Source organism: Vulpes lagopus, chromosome 9, assembly GCF_018345385.1.
Source record: "Vulpes lagopus strain Blue_001 chromosome 9, ASM1834538v1, whole genome shotgun sequence".
Lineage (NCBI taxonomy): Eukaryota > Metazoa > Chordata > Mammalia > Carnivora > Canidae > Vulpes > Vulpes lagopus.
The window spans coordinates 32,242,509-32,266,384 of record NC_054832.1 but is presented as its reverse complement, the minus strand read 5'-3'; the positions used below and the strand labels follow the sequence as shown (position 1 = coordinate 32,266,384).

General features: G+C 34.5%; 1 protein-coding gene across 13 annotated transcripts in view; it reads left to right on the top strand.

Moving 5' to 3' along the window:
* Window positions 1–23,876, top strand: part of LOC121498500 (folate receptor alpha-like) — a 203,694-nt gene that overhangs the window by 15,425 nt on the left and 164,393 nt on the right. The window lies entirely within an intron of this gene.

The following is a 23,876-nucleotide window of genomic DNA, read 5'->3' as shown; positions in this document are numbered from 1 at the left end:
TCACTCATTCAGTTGGTTACTTTCTGAATTTTCTAAAGCTCCAGGTTCTTCAGACTTATGGTGCCTATTTTTAAACCTGTAAGATATGTGCCTAGTATAGCTTTGCAAATAAATTATATCATTTTATAAATCTCTTCCTGAGTGATGAGTCAAATCTCTTTATTACTTGCCAGCAATCAGCAAGTGGGAAAGAAGCTATATTTGTCTGTGCTGCATTCACATTATATTAACTAGAACTTTTGGGGTGATAAGTAACAGAAACTCAACTCAAATAGTATAGCGACAATATGAATTAATATAGGGGATTTGGGATTTCACATAGAACCCAAACATAGAATGCAACTAAACCTAAGCAACCAAATAAGGCCAGAACTCAAAACCCATCTAATTTGGGTTCTCTCTCTGTTCTCTGAGTGTCTCCTTCATCCTCTTCTTCTTTGTACTCTGCTTTTTTTCTGCTTTGCTCAGCTGTGGCCATGGGGTGGTCACCTTGTTCTGACATGGCAGCTCCTTCTGTAATCTTGTGGATTGATGGCACATTTGTGATCATGAAGAGAAATTCCCTGGAAGAAGAATTCTGGGAAGGCTTTTGAACTTACTACTCACACACACACAAACAAGCATACACAAATTAATGGTATATTTAAATGACCAAGGAGTATTTCCAGTAACATTGCCTGCTTAATGTTGGTCATGTTGTCAATTAATGAAAATCAAACATGCTATAGTGAAAGGAGAAAACACAATGGTTCACTAAATGCAGTGAATAATAATATAATAACAATAATAAATAATAATAAAATTAAAATAAACATAAAATAATAACACTAGCTGCTATTATTGAGCTATTACAATACTTTGGGTAGGCACTATGTTAGAAGCTTTAAAAGCATAATCGAATTTAATTTTCACCACAATGCTATAAAGTGGAAATATTACTATTTCCATATAATACTATGATGCTGAGCTCCAATACTAACATTATTATTACATGATGAAACAGAGGCTTAGAGAGGGCAAAAGCCATCTCAAAATTGTTCAGCCATGAAGTGACAAAGTTTGGATTCACTTTGCGGGCTTTGAGGCTGCAAAGCCCATGCTTTTAACCATGAAGCAGTTTATAATTGCATTTGATTTTCATATCATGTCCTCTGTTCAGGATCTCAAGGTCAATTCCTAAAAACTAAATTCCATTTTGTCATTTTGATGGATTGAGATAAAGTGGGAGGTTATAAGTTTCTGCTAATCACAAGGGAATTGTAATTGTAGTAGAAATTGTCTCAAATGGTTCTTGAACATTTGCAGATTAGTCCAGGTCTTTGTTGGGTTTTATCTGCCATATATATATGGCAGATAACATATATATGTAATGTTTTACATATGTATAGTCCAGTGGGGAAAAATGCCTTTAATTAGTGGTAATCATAAATGCTATGAATAAAAATAATGGTACAAAAAAAGGGAACATGAATATAATGAGGAAGGAATTTGTTCAAATATTTTTGAGGGAGATTGTTCCTGGCAGAGGGGATAACAATATGAATACCCTGATACAGTAAGACAGAAAAATTCTCAGTGTACTGATATTTTATCCAGAAATCTTGATGAACTCTCTTATTTATTTTAAATATTTAAGTAGAGTTTCTATTGCATTTCTATGCAAATGATTATGCCATTTATAAATGATGAAAGGTTATCACTTCCTTATCAATGCATATGTTATTTATTTCTTTTTTCCTATTTTATGGATTGAATAAAAACTCTAGTACAATGTTAAGGAAAATGAAAGAAGTGAACCTAGTTTCTTTGATTTTTATAAAAATATAGCTATGTATTTAAAATATCTGTAGTAAAAACACTTCATGAGGGTAAGGATGTTCTTTTTTTCTATTCTTTCATTGTTAAAAGTTTTTTTTTAATGGTAATAAGTAGTAAATTTTTCTGCAGAACTTCTAATGAAAAACAGCAGTCATTTATAACAGTAGCTCTGATTCTTATCCCAAGATGTCACCAATTGTAACTTTCTTCACTCTTCCTTTAGAATTTACTCCATATTTCTGAATAACATTTTAATAAGACTATTTCTGGATTTTTCTTAATTTTAGATATTATTTTAGACTGCCTGCCAAAGGAGTTTAGGATTTTACTCCATTTATACTTTCTCTACCCTTTCTTCTTATGGTGTTTATATCAAATCTTGAGTTAACACTATTCAGTGTTATTTTATATAAATATGTATATCTGACAAAGTCATATAGATACTATGTCTACATTTTTTTTTATATATCTCTGTTCCTTTCCACCCTTGTTTGCATGGAGCACATCCTCCAATAATTTCCCCCAAAAGGATGCCTATGGCAGGCTGCATAGTTTAGATCTTTATCATCTGTAAAAGTTTTTATTTCTGCCCTCATACTTGATTAGGAATCTGGACAGAATGAAAATTCTAGAACAGAAATATATTTCCTCAGAATTGGGAAGATATGTGCTATTAAAATGCTTAATGCCATTTTTTTTTTTTAGTTAACACTTTATATATATTTTTTTCTGAGTAGAAACTATTTTAAAGTTTTGGTTTTTTTTTTTTTTTTTTTTTTTGTTTGTTTTTTTTTTTTGTTAGAGGCTTGTAAATTCTCTTTATCCTTAGTGTCTTGAAACTTTATGAGAATGTGGCTCAGATCTTTAGGGGGAATCTTTTTCTCCATTCTTTGATAATTTTCTCCCTTTTATTTTTGTGTTCTCTCTTTCTGAACTCTCATTATTCTGAGACTCTTTTAGAAATCTTTTCTGTGTTCTTTTTTCATTTCTTTGAGTTTTCATTTTACTTTCTAAGGATATTTTTCCAAATGTATCTTCCAACTCTTCTATTAACCTTTCCATTTCTGATATCACTTTATTTTGAAGATCTCTTTCAGGACCTCTCAGTTGTTTGTTTATTTTAAGATTTCCTATTCTTGTTTCAGGAATGCACTATTTTCTGTGTTCTTTGTGACTATTAAATTATTTCTCTTGAAGTTTCCTTCACTTTTCTTTTTTCAGTCCATATTTTTTGTTTTTGTCTCTTTCTCAAATGTCTGGTGACCCACCAATGTCTGTGTTAAGATTTAAAGCACAAAGGAGCTGACCAGCTATGAGAATATTGGGTAGCAAGTTTCTTATCAAGTCATGAGGCAGTTATTATAGGAATTTTCACTTAGGTATATTGGTTTCCTCATAGAAGAGTCCATAATGCTCTACTGGAAGAGTGTAAGCATGGCTGCTGGGCCAGTGCCAAAGGGGGAGAAGGCTAGTGTTCTCATGGGTTAGGATGTAGACATTCACTTAGCCCTTTTTCTCATGATGGCTCCCTCTGGTTTAAGAGAGTACATCTTTGACCATCTGCCTGAAACTGGGTGGGTACCAATGCTGTTCTTTGAGATGATGAGGGGTAGTTAGACTCTAATTGCTTCAACTGCAAAATTCCAACCAATCAGCCTGTTGGTCTATGAAACGTAACGTACCTCTAAGTCCTGAATTGGCTTATTTCTTGGTTTGCCAGCAGTATACTCTTCCACAATCACAGACTTCATTTCTAAGACAGGGTGAGTCTGTTTCCCAGCTTCAGACATTTTGTTGTCATCCTCCATCACATGTCCCATTCCTTTGTCTTGTGGACTTTGCTCTTCTGATATCTTCATCATCATGTTTAAGTGGGGTTTTGTGAAGGAGCTAAGTGCACAAAAGCAAGGATGGTTTTTAAATGTCAGGGCAGCACTGAAGGGGCAAAGTTGCTAACTTAAATAAATTCCTATTGGTCAAGTTGTGAAAAATCTGAATGTAAAATTATATAAATATAATCATTAATATTATTATTATGGTTAATTGGAACAAGTTGAGTTTCCACAGGAAAAGTCATGGATCCTTAATGGTGCTCATACAAGAGAGAATATCAAGTGGAACAAATTAGATAATTATAATTCAAGTAAGGATAAATATAATAGCTTATGTTTTATTTTTTACTGATTTTAATAACTATTATAGGTTTTATACATGGATATGTTGTTTCTAAAGTATTAATATATACTTTTTCATATTTGGATGAGCAAAAATTAAAAATGGGACTTTGAGTCAGTCAAGTAGTCCTAGAACAAATGGGCAAAAAGATGAATAAAGATGACTGACTATAAATGTATAGTTTAGAAAGACTTCTACAAAAATATAGAATTCAGATTATAAATCAAAGTGAGAACCATCAGAGAGATTGATATTGATGTACGGAATGGAAGGAGGTGACTTTTTGATCAGTACTTTTCCTAAATGCTTCTCTAGCATCAGTCTAGATTACAAGCTTATTGATTCATGATGCTTACTTTACTAAAATGTATAACACCATGCTTAATAATTAACCATATAATAAATCAAGTATTCAGATTCTTTAAATAACTATATGCTTCCAAATGGTAAAAGAAGGTAGGCATTTTACTAAGTGGCATAACAAACAAGAAAGCGAAGATTTTCCCCACGTGTTCCTTGATCATGAAAAAAAAGTCTAAATTTATATAATGTGAACTTTAAAGGATCAGGTAGAAAATTAAAAGAATCAGATAAGAAGAAATGAGTATGAAATTATGTCATCCTTTTCTTTTTTGTTTTATGCCTTATTTTTATTTTGATGTAAGCCGGTCTTAATTGAGAAATTCTCATTTTTGTTGGTATTTTCGTTCCTTCACCCGAGGAAGTAGATGATAAGGAGAACAGGCAAGTCATGGCCCTGAGGGTACAATTTCCGTGTTATTCGGTAGCATGATAATTCAAGAAATCTGCAAGTTTAGTTTACTGTGTTACATTATGTGTCTAAAAGTCACAAAATTGGGTGTTCCCTTGAAGATTGAGATGGTGCATGTTCCTATGGCTCTGTAACATCCAGTAATAAATGCAGGTTTGCAAATATCATGAACTGATCTGGTCCAAGTACACTTTTCCCCGAAACAGTGCCTAACCATCAAACTCTGAATATTAATAATGTCTTTGCCAATTCTCTTTGATTTCCAGCCCTCTCCTAGCATTTACCCATTTTTTCTAGTTGTATCTGTTGCATATTCAAAACAAACCTAGTGTGTTCTGTTCTTTCTGCCTAGGATGCTTTTTTCCCACCTTTCACAAGACACAATCATATGGGTATTTTGAAACTAAAGTCAAATTTTATTTCTTCTATGAGTATTCTGTGGGTGTTCCTTCATTATTATGAATAATTTTAGAAATTCCTTCTCCAAGAAAAAAAAATTGCTTTTTTTCTACTTATACAGGGAATTGTCTTAAGCATCAGTATAAAGGTTAACTGTAAAAAATTTTTTTTGAAACTGATTAATTTGAAAACATTTCCCAGTTTATGGCCATTTTTATGGTGATGGGCTTCTCAGAAAAAAATACGATGAAACAAGCAAGATTCCATATTCTTGCTATAAAGAGGCCTGCAGAATTTTAAAATTTATATGTAATTATCCATCTGCTTCTAAGGGGAAGACCAAGTTACCACTAACTGAAATATATGTTTACTCTTGAACAATTCCAAACCAACATCTTGATCCAGTGTAAGAATACACTCACAGGAGGAATGGGACTTACGTTTCTAGATAGACTACGTGATAAGCTGTTGGGGGGCTTTGAGAATCCTTCCAGTATTAGGGCCATACTTATGCTGGTTACTGGACCCAATCAAGCTTTTCAGGCCACCACTTCTTAAGGAAGAGATATTCCTGTTGATTAGTAGTTGCCTGTTCTTAAATCTGTTTTGCTATATAATGAAAGCATTATTGCTACAGGTGACATGGGTTTTGTTTTAGTTAAGAGCTTGGGGCTAAAGAGACATTATTTCAGATCTTTGATCTACAGGAATGACAGAAGAACTTTTGACAAGTTAAATAGCTTATGTCCTTTTCTCTTTTCTTATCTGAAAAAAAGAAATGAAAATACTTATTTCTGACTTATGTTTTCTAAGTTATATGGCATATTTAAAGAATTTTTTAAATGCCTAGCACCTCAAAACTGCCAGTCATCATCATCATCATCATCGTTATCAACTTACTCAGTGATTTATTAGGTGCATACAAAATAATAAACATAATTACAAATTAGTATTAATACGTGTCAGATGAAAACTAAATATATATTTGGGATGCATAGAGACCAGGAGCAAATTTCTCCTTTCCATTTTTTTCTCTCCCCATTTATCAGTTAAGAATATTGGATAAAGTGAGAAAATAACAAAGCTTTAAAAAACAGCTTTACAAATTCCTCCTTGTGCATGTGTCCATCTTTATATGCTGTTTCCTTTAGATTGCAAGGACCTTTAGGCCAGGGACTGAATTTAACCTAGTGTTTAATGTGGCCATTAATTTATTCACTTCTTAAAACTTCACTCTTGAATAAGCTGCCTTGGAGCTAAGGAGATCAGGCATCCCGTTTTTTGAGGGATTATTTTATTTTTTTAGTACTTTCGATGGTGGCCTGTGAAATCCTAAGAGTATGGCAATTTCTCCCCCAACTTATTTTCTTCATATTACAAATATGCTTATTCTGGTGTCATGGGATTGGCATTCCCAGGTTCAGACAGTGGCTCTGCAGTCAATACTTCTTCAGCATTATTTAAATATAACTTTGCCCATGCACTCTGAATTCACAAGTTCTGGAATTAGTGAGTGAATGAGTATTAAGCATTTACTTTGGACCAGGCCTAGAGCTAGACATTTGCAAATATATTATTTCAGTTAATCCTCAAACAGCCCCAAGGATGCATATTATAATCCCCATTTTACAGATGAGAAAACAGGCTCAGAGAGGGTAAGTGATTTACCTAAGGATATTCTAGGTGGAGGGGGCAATACATTGAGAGACAAATTTGGGATTGTTGGAGCGTGGGGTCCTGAAATGAGAGCAAACTCTAGGGGATTCAACAAAATAGGATCTGGAAGGCCAGGCCAGGACAGTAATAAGGTCCACACTAAAGGATTTGACCTTTATTCTGGAGATCAGTGGTTCTCAAATTTAGGATTCATGGACATCATCTGGCATGGCTGTTTAAAAAATGAAAATTATTACCCTCATCCCCCACTGTGAAATGGGGGCTGGAATCTGTATTTTCATAAACTGGCCAGGTTATTCTGTTGGTCAGCAGTCCATACTTCAAGAATACTGTTGTAGGTAATAGGAGCTTTTAAAAAGATTTTTTTTGCAGGTAAATTTTGTTATTCTTGGATAATAAAGAGGATGGGCCACAAGGATACTAAATTAGAGACAATGAACAGTTTAGAGTCTTGATTCTCAAGCTTGTCTGCACATAGGGATCACCCGAGAAGCTTTGAAAACTACTTATGCAAAAAAGGAAGAAGAAAGAAAGAAGAAAGAAAGAAAGAAAGAAAGAAAGAAAGAAAGAAAGAAAGAAAGAAGAAAGAAAGAAAGAAAAAAAAAGAAATATGCTTGGATCTTACCTGTAGAGATTTGGAGTTAATCAGTCTAGAGTGTACCCTGGGCATTAGAACTTTTTTAAAGTTCCCAAGATAACTTTTATACGCAGCAATTTTTGAAAACCACTCTCTAAGGAGGCTATTACAAGTCCACTTGGGAGACAGTGAAGCCCTGAATTAGTGCAGGATTGGCAGCACCACTAATAATGCATTAGCATTTCTAGGTAGATTAGCAAGGGGGCGTTCTTTCCTTGTAGAATTTATGGCAGCCTTGTGCCATGACACTGGGCCTGATTTTAGTACTTGCTTCCCTCTACTGTTGAGTAACCAAATGCTACATTACCCAACCTAGCAACCCTGGAGAGATTAGGAGGTCACAGGGATGTGGGTAAAGCTAAAGAGGAGGAGAGATAGATGCGGTTTTGGTCTTACCCCCAGTGTCTACTTTGAATCCCCACTTTGGTCCTCTTTTCTGGTCATTCCCTAGGAAAGGAGCTGCCCTGAAATGTGTTGAGAATTATTCTGAAGGCCAGGAGTCAGTGGAAAAAATGACCTCAGTCAAGTAAAACTTTCTGCCAGGGAATCTGAAGGGGGTTATAGGAGCCCCCAAATCAGGCATATGTTATCCCATTGTTAATTACAAAACATTTTGAGCCTAGATTTTACCTATAGGTAATTGAACAATGCTGAATTCTAAATGTGAAGAAGAAATTTCCTACCCTGACTCACTAACACACTGCTCAGAGACAGGTTTCTAGTAATGATATTGTTTTATGTTGTTATTTTAAATTGTTCTTTCTCTGGCTATTTCACAGATCTCGCACTTTTCAGGAATTTAGGAGGGTCTATACGGCTTCCACTGCATGTTCTCTTTGGAAGATATATCCTATTGTAATAGGAGCAGTTACACAGGCTTTCATTCTCAAGTCTATTTCTTTTTCATTCTTAAGAAGGAAAACAGTGTCTCCTGATCTGAATAAGGCCAAAAGGACTCTTCTTCCTTATTCTCCTTATTTGCTACTGTTTTTTCTCATTAGTGGCTTTCTGAGATTCTCTACCCCGAGGATACCTAAGCTTAGCTGACTTGTGCTATATATGCTTTGTGGGTTAAATGTCATGTCCTGCAAAAACTATATAACAAGGAAATGGCAGCAGTCACAAAAATGTTTGCATATCAATGTAAATCTTGAAAAGACAGTGGAGAAATTAGGGAAAAAATGGTGTTAATATTATCTTATTTTGGATATTAACATCTCCATTGTACAGATGGAAATTGAGGCTCAGAAAAGAGAAAATGAATAGAATTAACAGGTCACGATTGACAAGCCTGGTATTCTGCTAAATATTTAATACATTTATTTTATTTATTTATAAAAGAATTAAGTATTATCGTCCCTGTTTTATGGATGAAGACACTGTCCAAGGTGAACTCCTTGTCCAAGGTCAAACAGCCAAAACTGGTTAAAATGGCATTCAAATTGCTTTGACTGACCCCAAAGCTCTTGTTCTTTTCATATCTCCTAAAGCTTACAAAAATAAATGAGAGGTCAGTGGCCTTGTGACTTGTAGTCCAGGGCTTTTATTTTGTTACCACCATAAGTTGCTTTTATTATCTTTTAGGTATCAGAGTAGACTAAGCCTGAATCTAGGCAGATCACATTTGAAACCAAGGTAAAGCATGTTCTTACTATAAGCTGAGAGCTCCAGAAATTCTTGGACTATCCTGAGTGGCTTTGCCTAAGACTTACAATAACAGCAAACAGGATGAAGCACTACTATGTATCTGGCACTATTCTAAATTACACATATTCATTAATTAAATCCCCCTTACAACCACTTGGGAAGGTGTCACCTGTCAGAAGTCACATTTTACAGAGCAAGAGCTGGGATACAAAGAGGTTGAAGAACCCCAAGGTCCCATAGCCAGAGCCCAAGTCCATGTTCTTGACTGCGTTGCCATGATTCCTCAATGTGCAGCTTGCTTCCTTCATCTCTTCTCCCTCCATTCTAACAAATGCTGCCAGCAGACTGACCTTCAGATTATAGCTACTCACTGCTCACTCTGTTTTCAGACTATGCTTATCTTACATAAAAATCCCTCATAAGGATTTCTAAAATAATTCTTTTCTTTCTCTTTAAAAGAACAGCCCTGTAGTACAGATCTTGGGGTCATGCTGGCTGGAGACTTTCACTTTCCATCATCACCTGAATCACATGTTAGCCTGTATCTGCTTCAGACTTATCTATTTGCTTTCCATGCTTTGGATTTGGTTTTTCAATGACCATAGAATCTAGAGTAATTTTCTTCACATTATTTTACATTACTGAGAATGCCTTTAATGGTAGATATTTTAACGTTCTATTTTAAAGAAATGACAAGCCCTTTAGCTAATCCACTTGCAGTTAGATTTATTTGCTATCTGATCCTCACAAGATCAAGACTTTTTTTATATTGACAATGGTAAGTATATTAATGTTTCTGGCAATATAGGCACTATATAAACTCAAGAGGTTATGAAGATTATTTTCTGAAATTGAAATTGATTATTCCCTATGAAGGTTGATTACAGCTATTGAGATCATGAAAATAAAATGTCAACTCTTTTATTATCTTAGAGAATAGAATTGCTTTTCTTTTCATGGATAAAATAGCAGTTCCATGCTATAACTTCACAAATGGAGTTGAGCTTCTTTTTTTTTTTTCCTAAATAGTCATTTTCAGAGGGATGATCTATGGCTTGTCAACTTACAGTAAAGCTGATGTAAAAAGTTTGTGATGGCAACCCTAAATGTTTTATCACCTGTCAGAAATTTCAGTGATAATAAAAAGTAACATCCTTTAAATTAATTAGACATGATTAGGACTTCAAGCCCAGAGGCCACTTCATTATGCAAAAATTATAACAGTTAGCTATTTAAATTACCATTAAATTGATTCTTATGTTAATTGATATCTCACTTATAACCCTAGATTTTAATTTATATAAGGTCTTTCGAAATAATAAAAGGATGAAATAAAATATTATTTTGGAGAAATTCTTATGTGAAAAAATGTACTGAAAATTTGATTGTTATATTTGACCCTCAATAGAATTTCTGTATTAGAATAAAGCTAATCTCTCATGAAATTGTACAGCTTAGATTCATCTCTTATGTTTTGTGAAGCCCCCATAAACACCAAGAAAAGTTGCATTTATGATTCAGGAGGGTAATTTTTTCTTCTCAAGTGAGTACTGTTTTCTCCTGTCTGACACAGGAAACAGAGTTTAATTTAACCCTTTGAGAAACAGCATGTACTGTGACACATTTTGGGAAAAGAGGGTAATGTGACTACACATAGTCAACTTTCAAAGTTGGGAAGTGATAAATATTAAAGAGAAGAATTGATACCATGGAGTATAATAGACTGGAGTATCACTTCACAGAGTCTTAGTAAATAGGTGCTGGTAACAAGCATTTTTGAAGTGAAAATGCCAGTTTCAGGATACATGGAATTAATTGTTCTTTAGGGACAAATTGAGATGAACCGGGGCATATCTTTAGTTCAGATACACAAGCTCCTAAAGCTTTTTTTTTGTTTCAAGTGACCGAGATGGAAGACAAATCAAAATATTGTCCTGGTCTGCTTTAGAGAGTCAAATCTCTATGAATGATAATCCCTTTATTTTTTAATTTCTAAATTTCTTATTAATTCTCAATTCCCATGAGTGTGAGAAATAGAGTTTATCAATATCAGATGAGCCCAATTCCTGGGGCTAGGTTTTTAATCACCTAAGAATTTCCCAAGGAATATCTAGTTTGCCTGTACATCTTAGCACACATTCAAGTTGTAAGTTGCAATTACAAGATTACAAATTACAAGAAACTGTCTTTGTAGATATGGAATCAGGATTGGGTTATTCAAGAAAAAAAAGGTTAGAGATGAAAAGGGCAATTTTTGCACAGGCTAACCTCCCTCAGACTATCATTGCTTTTTTCCTCCTTCACATTTGAGATATTCACTCATGTTTTAGTAGTTTCTGTTTTGTTTTGTTTTGTTTTGTTTGTTTTGTTTTGTTTTTACTTGTCACAAGTTGTCACATACTGGGGACTGAGCTGAAATACATCTAAGAGTTGAGCAAGGGCAGTGCCCATTGAGCAAGGTATATGCACTATTAGAAAGAAGTACAGGCTGAGAAGAGAAGCCAAGTTGGAGATGAGGCTGGTACAAAAGTTCGTGAACAGGGAACACAATTTTATCTAAAAAGTTCCAGAAGTCATAGTCCAAAGAAAATTCCACGATGAAGTGCTAGCATCTTTCCCCCCTTCTAGTTCCAGCTTTGTGATGCTTATTCACACTACATTTCTGCAATTTTCTCTTTTCCTTTCCTAGTTGGTGTCCTCCCAGACGCTCCCAACAGGGGCACTAGAGGGATGCTGGAAACCTCTAGGAAGAAGAAGGGACTTACTCATTTCTGTGACTCTCTGTTCTTTTTTTTTTTTTTTTTTTTTGATTTTTTTTTTTTTTTCTGTTCTTGACCATATCACCATAGCAGTGCCTCTTCACACCAGTGGCTGCAGTTCACTCCAGTAGCTGCTGTTGATTCATTCTTCAATCTTCTCAATTCTCACAAAGTCATCTTCATCACATGTTCCAGAGCCACTAACACCAGTTGGCCAGTACATCTTCCTCCAAAGTCTGTATTTCATAGCCAACAGATTCCTCCTCTGAATTCAGAGGCTCTAGCACTATGTTAAATAATATAGTAGCCACTAGCTAACTACCTATGCAAATTAAAAGTAATTAATGTTAAATAACATTTTAAAATTCAGTTTCTCTGGCACATTTAAAGGTTCAATAGTCATATACTGAGAGCATAAACCATTCCTATCATTGCAGAATGCTCTCCTGAACAGTAATGATGTCTAGCACCTGTTAAGCAGTGCTGACTTCTCAAAGGTCTGAGTTTTCATTCTGTGGGGCTTTTCCTCCAAGTGTTTAAATTTTGATAACCGTAACCTCTTCTCTATGTTCCTTCCTCCATAAAGATGATAGGCATTTCCTGTCATTTCTATCTCCATTATACCTTATTTCCCTTTTTGCCTTTTCAGTTCTCAAATACCTGGGTAACGATTCTTCATATTAAATTCTCAGCCAGTTGCATGATTTGGGGATTAGTGCAAGAAGAAAATGCAGGCCTTATTCAAAAAGTGGGGTAAAAGAGCCAGTAAAGTTACATAGTAAGATCTTTTTCTACTTTGGTCTCTCTCTCAACTTGCCATAGTGTTATTTTCTATTCATTTTCATCCTAAGTAAAAATAAAATTTAAATTTAAAAAAAATAGTGTGTTTGACCACTCATCTTTATAGTGTACAATGCCAGTTTTAAGTATAACTATCAGACCATTTATGTGGAATTCCCAACATTGAACAATTTGTATATTGCGGTTCATTCCTGGAGAGTGACTTGAATTGGCTGGAAGAAACAAATGCATGTGAGATTTAGGAAGTCTGGAGAGCTGGGGAGAGGCTATCTCCAGGCACAGAGTCAGTTAAGGGAGGGCTTGCAGCCATGCAGATATGCTCATGGTGGTACAACTCTCACAGAAGCCCAGGATCTACAGTGGCTGGGTTTGATGGCTATTGGATATCACCTCTCACTGGCTGCTGAACTGATGTGTCACACCCTGGACCAGACCAACCAAGCCAGGTGACACCTTTTTTCATGGAGCTGTCAACTAACCCAGAGCAGATGAATGGCCCTCAAATTTCTTTAAACTTCAGCATGAAGGTTCAAAATCTGTATATAGATGGGGGTGGGAAAGAGGCTCATTGAGCCAGTCAGCTTAGGGAGGCCCCATGAGTCTGTGGGATACATGTGCCGAACCCTGATTTTCCTGCCTCCCTGCCCAGAACTATGCCAGGGGTAGAGAAGCAGCAGTCACTGGGCAGGGGTGGGGAAAACGAGGCCAATTAGGGCCAGGAGTGCCAGAGTGAGGAATGGGAGGGAGGCTGAGAAATCAATCTGGAGAGGTAGCAAGAGGCAGGACCATGTCAGCTGAGGCTCTAAGCCTTTGGAACATGCTTTATTATACCATTGTCTGACTTCATTGTCCCACTTACAAAACATGAATTCAAAGGCAAAATTATCAAGAATTTCATTGTAGCAGTTACACAGTATTAAATTTCAAGTGTGGAACTTGAGCATGGGCTCCTATATGAGTACATTTGTCACTTGACTATGAAGCTGGCCCTGATGAAAGTAGCTCATGTGGTCTTGTCTCCTGATTAGACCCTGACTGGTAAGGATGAGAAGTCAGACATTAGGTTAACTCTGGGGGAGAATTAACAATGGGCAACAAATTCTGCTCAGTGGTTTTCCTCTCCTGACGCTCTGATCCTAACATCCATCAGTCAGCTTTTATGACACACTGTTACTGGAAGCTTCCTTTTGCTGCTGACATTTCTCAGTGGACTCCAATGTTCATTGGCTTGAATACCTTATCTTTTGTCTTTCTTTCAAATTTAATGCCAAATGTTAGTAAGTTAATTTTCTCTATTACGCTGTTTTGTCTCTCCCCTCTCCTCCCCACAACTTCTGCCTTCTTCAGATGCCTCTACTTTGCAAAATTATCTTGAGAATAGCTATTGCCCTTTAAAATTGTCCGTACTTTTTCTATCTTTGACAAACGTTAGCCTTTTACTGATGAAGTAATGTTTTCATAGAGAAAGGCCATTTTTAACACTGCATTTTTTTTCTATGTGGAATATTTAAATTTTGAACCATTATATACAAATTCACAAAGTCTCACTCTCCATGAAACTTTCATAAGGTCTTCCAAATTCTTGGGTGGTAAATATTCATACTTGTGTTCCCTTTGCTCTGCTATATTGAGTTTGATGTCATCCAGGAGCGATTTTCAACCTAATGCTGCTGTCTAACATGGGTTTTTGGTGTACTCACAATTCTTTGGTTAAGGAGAAAATTGGCTCTCTTTCCTCCTCAATACCCATCTGGAAATGGTCTAGACTTTCTTTCTACTCTCTACACTTAAGGCAGGTCTCTGCAGGCCTGCTATGTTGCTTGTACCAATGCTTCTTAGATTTGTTTTCAGTCTTTTGACATTGAGATCCTTGGGAACAGAATCGTAGGCTCAGTGAAAGTTTAAGTTAGATTGATTTTAATGTATCAACTTGTTGGAATACAAGAGAAAACAGAGAAGATGGAGAATTAACTTTCAGTTCAAACCCTGAGCCACACTTTGTTCTCAGACAATATATATCTACATTCTGTCAACCGTATATAAATAGATTTTCACATTTGAGGGATGAAATCACTTAGTACAAATATCTCTTACTACTCTGCTGCAGTTAGTAAAATTGCTAAACAAATAAGTACTGAGGAATATCAGAAGTCTGTAGTTATGTCATCCTAAGAAGGCTATCCCAGGTACAAAGTCCATGTTTTACTACATAGCCGGTGGGAATGAGGGGGCCAGTTCCCAGGAAATACTAGACATAGATAAGAAATTTCAGTAAATCATGCTTCAAACATTTATAATTTTGCCCTAAGTCATTTTTATATCTATCAACATGCACATACACATACATGCATGGGCACCCTAACCATCTTTCATCCTCTCTCTTCCATGGATTTCACATTCCATTCAGTACTGAAAAATCAGCCGAGGAAAGTGAGAAAATCCCTGTCATTAAATCTTTGAGATTCATCAAGAAGCTCCAGCTCATGAATTGGAAAGCAATGGATTACTTCACTCCAATCCATGAGAGACCAAACCAATCTGTAGATGTAGGGGGCTGGGAAAGTGACAGGAGAGTTTTGCATTTGAAGAGCTGAATTACTATGAAGAGGCTAACAGAAGCTAAGCAATTGTCCTTTTCACCTGAACATATGCCTGGACTAAGGAGGGAATCTGGAAAAAGGCAAAAGAAGTTCCTACCTGTTTCTTCCCAGAACAGAGCCAAGAAGAACCAGCCATATTGGAAAGGGCATTTGTGATTAAGATGAGTCATGTAAATATTGTACAGGTATCTGGAGAAATGTTTCTTCTCAGTAGGGAAACAATCTGCTTTATCGAGACAAAATTGGTCAAACGCATATTTCCAGGGTAGACAGCAGGCTCTCAAACTTCACCACACGTTGTCAAGGTGTAAATTTAGAGGAAATTATGCATCTAATTGCTTTGCCCTTATGATGATCATGAGTAAATGCCAAGTAGTATTGCACAGTTATTCTATGCCTAAATTTTACTCTTTAAATTCATTGAAAATTAATAATGAGTGACTTCTCAATAACAAAATTGGAGGTCAGGTCCATGTGTTTTATGCATGTATGTATGTATTTATAATCATAAATAAATTATGGTTATGTTGTCTCCAATATATGTGTCTTAAAGCCTTAATTGAGGAGCATTTTGTTCCTATAACTAATCTTCGATAGTGCTTTGTTTCTTATTTGAGTTAAACACATTTTCTAATTATATTATTTCAAGGATTATTCAATGTAAATTTTGGACAGATGGACTTAATAGTGTCTTGATATGTTTTTCATGCCCATAAATGTGACTAAATCATATTACAGTTTAATTGGCTTACTGGAATATGTGTTTTGTGAATATAATACAAATACATAATATGCATATAAAATTCATGCATAAATTGGTTATTATTCTAAGGGTAAAACATTTCAACGCTCTTACATCTTCCATTCAGTACATAATAAACAAGCTGTATCACGTGAAACATCTGTTACAACTAGAGTATTCTTTGAAATCTATATTTCCTCATCGTGCTTAAATACCATCTACCTTTATACTTACCTTTCAGTTCTGGGTGGCACTAGGTTAAATCTTGGAGCGAACTAGATTGGGACTCAGATTGGATGCTGCTTTCAATTGGTTCCTGTTTCTGTGGCATTACCCTTGCAAGATGCTTTGGGGAGAGTTGATTTTTCAATTATACAATTAGAGAGAAAGGCTAAAAATATTTTTGTTTGCTTGTATTTTTTCAGCTTGTTAAACTAGGGTCTGTTTTGTCTAGGTTATTTGAAATCTCATCATCATCCAGAGAAATGTGGTTTGCAAATTAAAATAGTAACATCAGCAATTTCCCCAGAGAGAGGCTTGCTTCTACTCTGCCAGAGGCAGTATCACTAAGTAACAAATAGTCAGAGGTTTCTCTCAGCTGCTACTGTGCTTATGAGTGTATGAACACTGGCAGGCAGAGACCTGTCTTCTGTAGATGCTAATACAAACTAATGTGAGCCATAATCACGGTTTTCTTTTGGAGACATGGCATTACTATTATTACTACTAGAATGTTTGCCAAAGGCAAGCCCCCCCCCCTCCCCTTAAAACACAAAATCTGATTCCTTCACTGTCTGCTTCATTAAGTGGTTCTCCAAATCTCAGCTAAATACAATCCCTTCCCAGACCTAATCTTGCAATCCTTACTCCTATCAGAGAAGAAACATTGGCCAGGTAATGACTATAAAACCACAGCCGAAGAATACAAGCCAATCGTGTTCTTGTTTTGTTTCGTTTTATATATTTCGTTGTGTGCCTTAGCTTAAGTGAATCTGAAGACTTGAAAGCTAAAGTGTCTTTCACAATCACTTTTTTTGAGCTTTTGGGAAAATATTTATAACGAGGACTGAAGGAAGAGGAATATCAGAAATCTAGTTTGTACATGTGCATGAAATAATATAACAAACTACCAGCATCCTTTTGAAATCATGATTATGTATGCACATTATTGTTTGTATTTATGGAATTATCTTTGCTGCTGTCTTTCATTATGTATAAAATAATGACTGGTGGAGCTATATGCCAGGTTACAATGATGCTAGTTTGGAAATAAGAATTAGCTTCTAATATAAACTGTGAACAGATAACTATAGGAACATGGAGCAAGAACTGATCTGTTTGGTGAGGTGAGTTCACAGAGGAGGTTAGCTGTAAGCCAGATGTTCATGCTAATGACAGGTTGGGAACGTATCCCTAGGAGAGTGAGCAACATGAAAATATCCCAGCCTCATGAGGCAAGCTCCAAAATCTAATCACATATTAGAATGCATAAAATGTGGGGCGTGTAGGAAAGAGTGAAATTTGATTTTTCAAATGACTTCAATCACATATCAGAAGGAAAGGGCAAGCAGTTAGTTCTGTGGCTTTTTCTCTACCATCGGAGATATGGGAGGGTTTGAACACCCCTTGCAACATTAACCCAAGTAATTGTTAGGTGTTTACCTTTACTAGCTTCAAGATGGATGAGAATCTATCTGAGGTGTATGTATCAGAAGAAACATCTGTACATCATTGTCCAGATGTTTATTTAGTAACAAGTGGCTAGTTTTGATAAGATGGAGCCACACTAAAGAATGAGTGCTAGTTTTGCACTTTTGAGGGAGCTACATGGCTAGCCAGGTATAAAATCCAAAGAGACCTCAGAGCCCATGTGTTTTCTGACCTCTAATTATCCACACACAATGAGGCTTGTCTCTTGTGAACATAAACAACTCGAGTGTCGAATGACTCAGACATCAGAAACTCTGCCTGGAAGTCAGCAGTCCTTTTTTGGTTGTTGTTGCTTTGCATGCTGTTCATTTCTGTCTTCTGTCTACTTTCTTAGAGCCTACTAATCAGTGCCAGGTGACATCAGGACCATGTATGTTAGGTACCCATCTAACTCATGACCGGTGGTATTAGCAGAACAGAGTGGGAGTGGCAGATGCTAAGATCTTCGCAAGCCATTATTATCTTATTACCAATGTTTTATTTTCATTGTATAAACAAACAAACAAACAAAAAAATTAAAATTCAAACCACCAGTGTCCACAACCTAGAGACAATTATTAACACATCTTTGATATTAATATAATTGTATCTATATTTAATTATATTACATCCCATAAATTTACTCTTTTACATATGACTTTTCTCATGGGCCATGAATATTCTATCATGTTGCTAAGGATAAACATGCATCCTCATTTTTTTTTAAAAGATCTTATTTATTTATTCATGAGGGGCACAGAGAGAGAGACACACACACACACAGGCAGAGGGAGAAGCAGGCTCCATGTAGGGAGCCCGATGCGGGACTCGATCCCAGGACCCTGGGATCACGTCCTGAGCCGAAGGCAGTTGCTCAACCACTGAGCCACCCACGCGCCCTCGCATCCTCTTTTTTCATGTCTGCATAGAATTCCTTTGTGTGGCTATTACGCTGATAATTTAGTCAATCCACCATCAATACAATTGCTGATTTTTCACAATTAAATTTAATACTGTATTTGATACATGTGAAAAATTGCCTTATGAAAATTCTTATCAATTTATAATTTCACAAGTAGGTATGAGACAGCATATCTACCCATGCTCCCACCAACAGTGCATTTACATTAGAAACAAAAACAGAACTCTTGCCAGCTTAATAGGTGGAAAATATTTCTTGTTGATGTTTATATTTTCTAATATTCTTTTTTATTAAGTGGAAAATTATAAAGAAGAAGGTATTAGTCAAAATCCTGTCACCTAGAGATAACTATGTTAAATTCTTAGTGCTTAAAAAAATAAAATTTTGGTGCTTAGCCTTCTGAACACTTTTCAATGCATACATGCATATGATTTTTTTAAAAAAAATTTTATTTATTTATGATAGTCACACAGAGAGAGAGAGAGAGAGAGAGGCAGAGACACAGGCAGAGGGAGAAGCAGGCTCCATGCACCGGGAGCCTGACATGGGATTCGATCCCGGGTCTCCAGGATCGCGCCCTGGGCCAAAGGCAGGCACCAAACCGCTGCGCCACCCAGGGATCCCCATGCATATGATTTTTTAAATAAACGGGACTATAAAATACATGCCATTTTCACCGACATTATGTTTCATAAAATTTTTTAATGACAAAATGATATTCTATTGTGTGTATTTCACAATTTCCCTATTGTTGAATATTTGTTGTTTCTTATCTGTTTGCTGTTATATAATAATGCTGTGATGAACATCCTTATATAGAGTGTTGCTCACTTCTCCAATTATTTCCTTAATATGCTCATCTAAAAATGGAATTGTTGGGTAGAAGAGTATACATATTGTCAAATTGTCTCTTATAAATACCAATCCCTGTCTTTATCAGCAGTGTATATAAATATCCATTTTCCCACACTTTGGTCAACATTGGATATAATAATATTTTCAATCTCTTCCACTAAGATAGATGAAAGATATTTTAAACTATATATCTTAGATTCAGTGAGATAGTCTTTAACATTTACTAATATTATTTAATATTTATTGACTATTACCATTTCTTCATTTTAAGTTCCTCTCTGATGTGCTTTGTCCATTTTTCTAGTAGATTGTTCGACTTTCTTTCACTGAAAGAATTCTTTATAAGTTAGAGGATATTAACATTTTGCTACATGATTGTTACTTAACTTTTAATTTTGATTATGGTCATATAACTAAGCAGATTTTTAAATATATATTCAGAAAAATTTATAACTCTTTTCTGAGATCCTTTCTGCTATAAGGTTTTTCTGTTCTCTAAAATTATAGAATTATTTAAAAATGCTTTTATAGTATTTTCTTATAATCTAGAAGTCAGTCATTATTCATTTAGAGGTTTATTTCCCCTGAATTTTCCTAATACTATTATGATTCTCTTACTTTCTCCATCAATTTGAAGTATTATTGTTTTTTTTACATTAAATATCATACATCTATATATCAAGTCTCTTAATAGTGCTTAAAATAAAAATAATAGGGCATGTCCCTATAATATTTAGCTTTTCAGATTAATTTTGAAATACTTTTGCTCCATTATAATTTTAAATCCATTAAGATTTTCAGAGACTGTTCATAAAATTTATACATTTAGTGAGAAGCTTCAGCTCCATGATATTGACCCTTTTCATCTAAAATAAGTAAATCTCCATTTATGCAGAACTTTAAAAAAATTATTTATTTATTCATGAAAGACACAGAGCAAGAGGCAGAGACATAGGCAGAGGGATACATAGGCAGAGAGAGACATAGGCATCTGCAGGGAGTCCAAATATTGCAGGACTTGATTCCAGGACCCCACGATCATGCCCTGAGCCGAAGGCAGATGTTCAACCACTGAGCCACCCAGGCGTCCCTATGCAAAACTTTTTAAAAATAATTTTCATGAAAAAAATAATTTTCATGAAAAGTTTAGATTTCTTATAACATGAACATGTTTTTCACATTGTTTATTCTTGTGCTTTTTACATATGACATTATGAATGATTATGTATATGTACACACAGAGTTAGTTAATCTTGTAATGAAAAATAAAGTATGCATATAAAAAGTGTGGAAAAACATAACTAATATTTTTGAAGTACACACTCATTTAACCACCACTAAGGTCAAGGTATAACATTCTTAGTATTCCAGAAACCCATGCAAATATGCATGACATTATCTCACTTTTATGAGGAATATAAAAGAGTGAAACTCATAAAAAAATAAGAGCAGAATGGTAGTTATCAAGGTGTTGGGACAGAAGAGTGGAAATAGGGAGATGTTGACCAAAAGGTACAAACTTTTAGTTATAATATGAATAACTTTTCGAGCTCTAGTCACTGAAGTTAATCATATTGTATTATACACTTGAAATTTGCTAAGAGGGTGGAGCTGAGTGTTCTCACCAAACACACACAAAAGAAAAGGGTAACTGTGTAAGATGATAGGTGTATGAATTACCTTGATAATGGTAATTATTTCACAATGTATATCAAATCATAAGAAATATATAAAAATTTTGCAAATATTTTCTCCCATTCAGTAGGTTCCCTTTTTCACTTTGTTTATGGCTTCTTTGCTGTGCAGAAGGTTTTTAGTTTGCTGTAGTCCCACCTGTTCATTTTTACTTTTGTTTTCCTTGCCTGAGGAGACTAATATTGTATATTAAGTATACTTCAATTAAGAAACCAAATACGTACGTTTTAAATTTCTCAATAATACTTTAGTAAAGCTGGGAAAATAAAAATAAAGTTTAAAAAAGTCATGGTTTTATATACTTTGTCCAGTTTTATAATTATTTAAGGTGGGAGAGTAATTCTGGTCCCTGTTACCTGCACTGGAACAGAAGGAGAAGTCATAAAATCAAATATTTATAAGGAAAAATAAAAATAGTTATTATTTACAGATGCTATGATTACTTGATGAAAAAACTTAAGAAGAAATAAATTTAAAAACTGTTACATCTAATTAAAGAGGTCATTTTAGAGGCCAATTATAAATTAAATTTAAAAAATTCAATTATAAATTATAATTTTAAAAGACCTCATTCACAATACCTGCAAGAAACATTGAAGTACTCCATGTAAATTTAAGAAATATGTAGTAAGAAGTAAAGAGAAAACTATTCAATTTTCCAGAAGAATATTAAGTTAGGGAATATGATGTTTCCAGGAGGCAATATCAATAGAATAAAATAAATTTTCTCTCCAACTGCACCTATAAATTTTATTTAGCCTTCAAAATAACAAAACCAACGATTGCCTTGAGTGACACTAAAATGTCACATGATAACATTTTATATTCTTTGTGAAAAACATCTCTTGGAAAGTAAGAATAAAAGAATATTGCTTTACTTGATAAACATATATCTTAAAACAACCAATAGAATCATAATAATGATGAAACACTAAAAGTACAGCCATTATCAGGAAAAAAATGGGGATCCTCACTATCACCATTATTTATCATTGTTTTCTCACTTTTATTCAATGTTAGTTGGAAATAACCCTATACATTTAAACATTGGAAAGGAGAAGATAAATAACATAATTTACTGATGACATAAAACAAATTATCTTTAAAAGAGAAAGAAATTCAAATAAAATGTTGAAGAGTATTAACTAAAGTATTAAGGTAACAAATTAATTAGTTTAGATAGTTTAGATAGAATATATAATGGCTATTTAGACAGAATACATAAGTTTAGATAGAATACATAATGGCTATTTCACTTTAAAAACAAAACTAAACTGTATTATTTAGAGTTGTACCATAAATGATAGAATAAATAAAGGCAAGAGAATGATATTCACACATCAAGTTGCTGATCATTTCTGGGAGGAAGAAGAGGTGATGACCAGGGAGGAACACATAAATGGGTTTCTGAAACACTGAGATTGTTATATCTTGATTTCAATGGTGATAAACGAGTATACACTTCATTATTATTGGTTATTTTTTCTGTACTTTTTAAATGCACGTTTTGCTTTTCATTGCAAGATTAAAAAAATATATGCAATGTGTATGTATATGTTGTGTATATGTATATGAAATCATTCATAATAGCACCATATATTAAACAAACACAAGAATAAACTAGGCAATAGACGTGAAAAATATATTTATAAAAGATCTAAAGTTTTCATGAGAATTATAAAAAAAAGTTTTGCATAAATGGAGAATTATTTATTTTAGATGAGAAGGGTCAATATCATGGAGCTGAACTTTCTCACTAAATCTATAAATTTTATGTACAGTCTCTGAAAATCTTAATGGATTTAAAATTGGAATGGAAAAAAAGTATTTCAAAATTAAATTTATATATAAATAGATTAGTGGTAAAAGAATGAGGAAAAATATACTATGCAGATACTAAGCAATGGAAAGCTGGAAAAACTATCTTTTTTTAAAAGATTTTATTTATTTATTCATAAGAGACAGAGATAAAGAGAGGCAGAGACATAGGCAGAAGAAGAAACAGACTCCCCGCAGGGAGCCCAATGCCGGACTAGATCCCCAGGCTTGGGATCATGACCTGAGCCTGAAGGTGGATGCTCAACTGCTGAGCCATCTAGGCTTCCCAAAAAGCTATATTTATATTAGATGAAGTAGATCTTAGAACAAGGAATATTACTTGGAATAAAGAGGGACTTTTAATAATAATAAAGGAGTAAAATCATTAAGCACACAAAGCTGAACTGAAAAAAATCCAGAGATGTTATTGGAGATTTTAACAGTCTTTTCTCAATAATCGATGGAACATGAATCTGGAATATGAGTAAGCATATGGAAGATACGAAGAAGATTCTCAACTAATTTGACCTAATTAATAGTTAGAGAATGTTCCACCCAATAACAACAGGATATACATTTCTTCAATGTCACAGAACATTCAGTAAAGATGGACCATATTCCGGGACATAAAATGAATCTTAGTAATTAAAAGGATTGAAATCACACAAGTATGTTATTTGAACACATCAGAATTAAGAAATTGATAACAGAATGATATCTGAATTATCCTCACATAATTGGAAATTGAACACCTTACTTCTACATAAACTATAGATCACCAAAGTAATCAAAAGAATCATTAGAAAATACTTTCAACTGAATTAAAATAAAAACATAACATACCAAAGTTTGGGGACGAAGCAGTGGTTG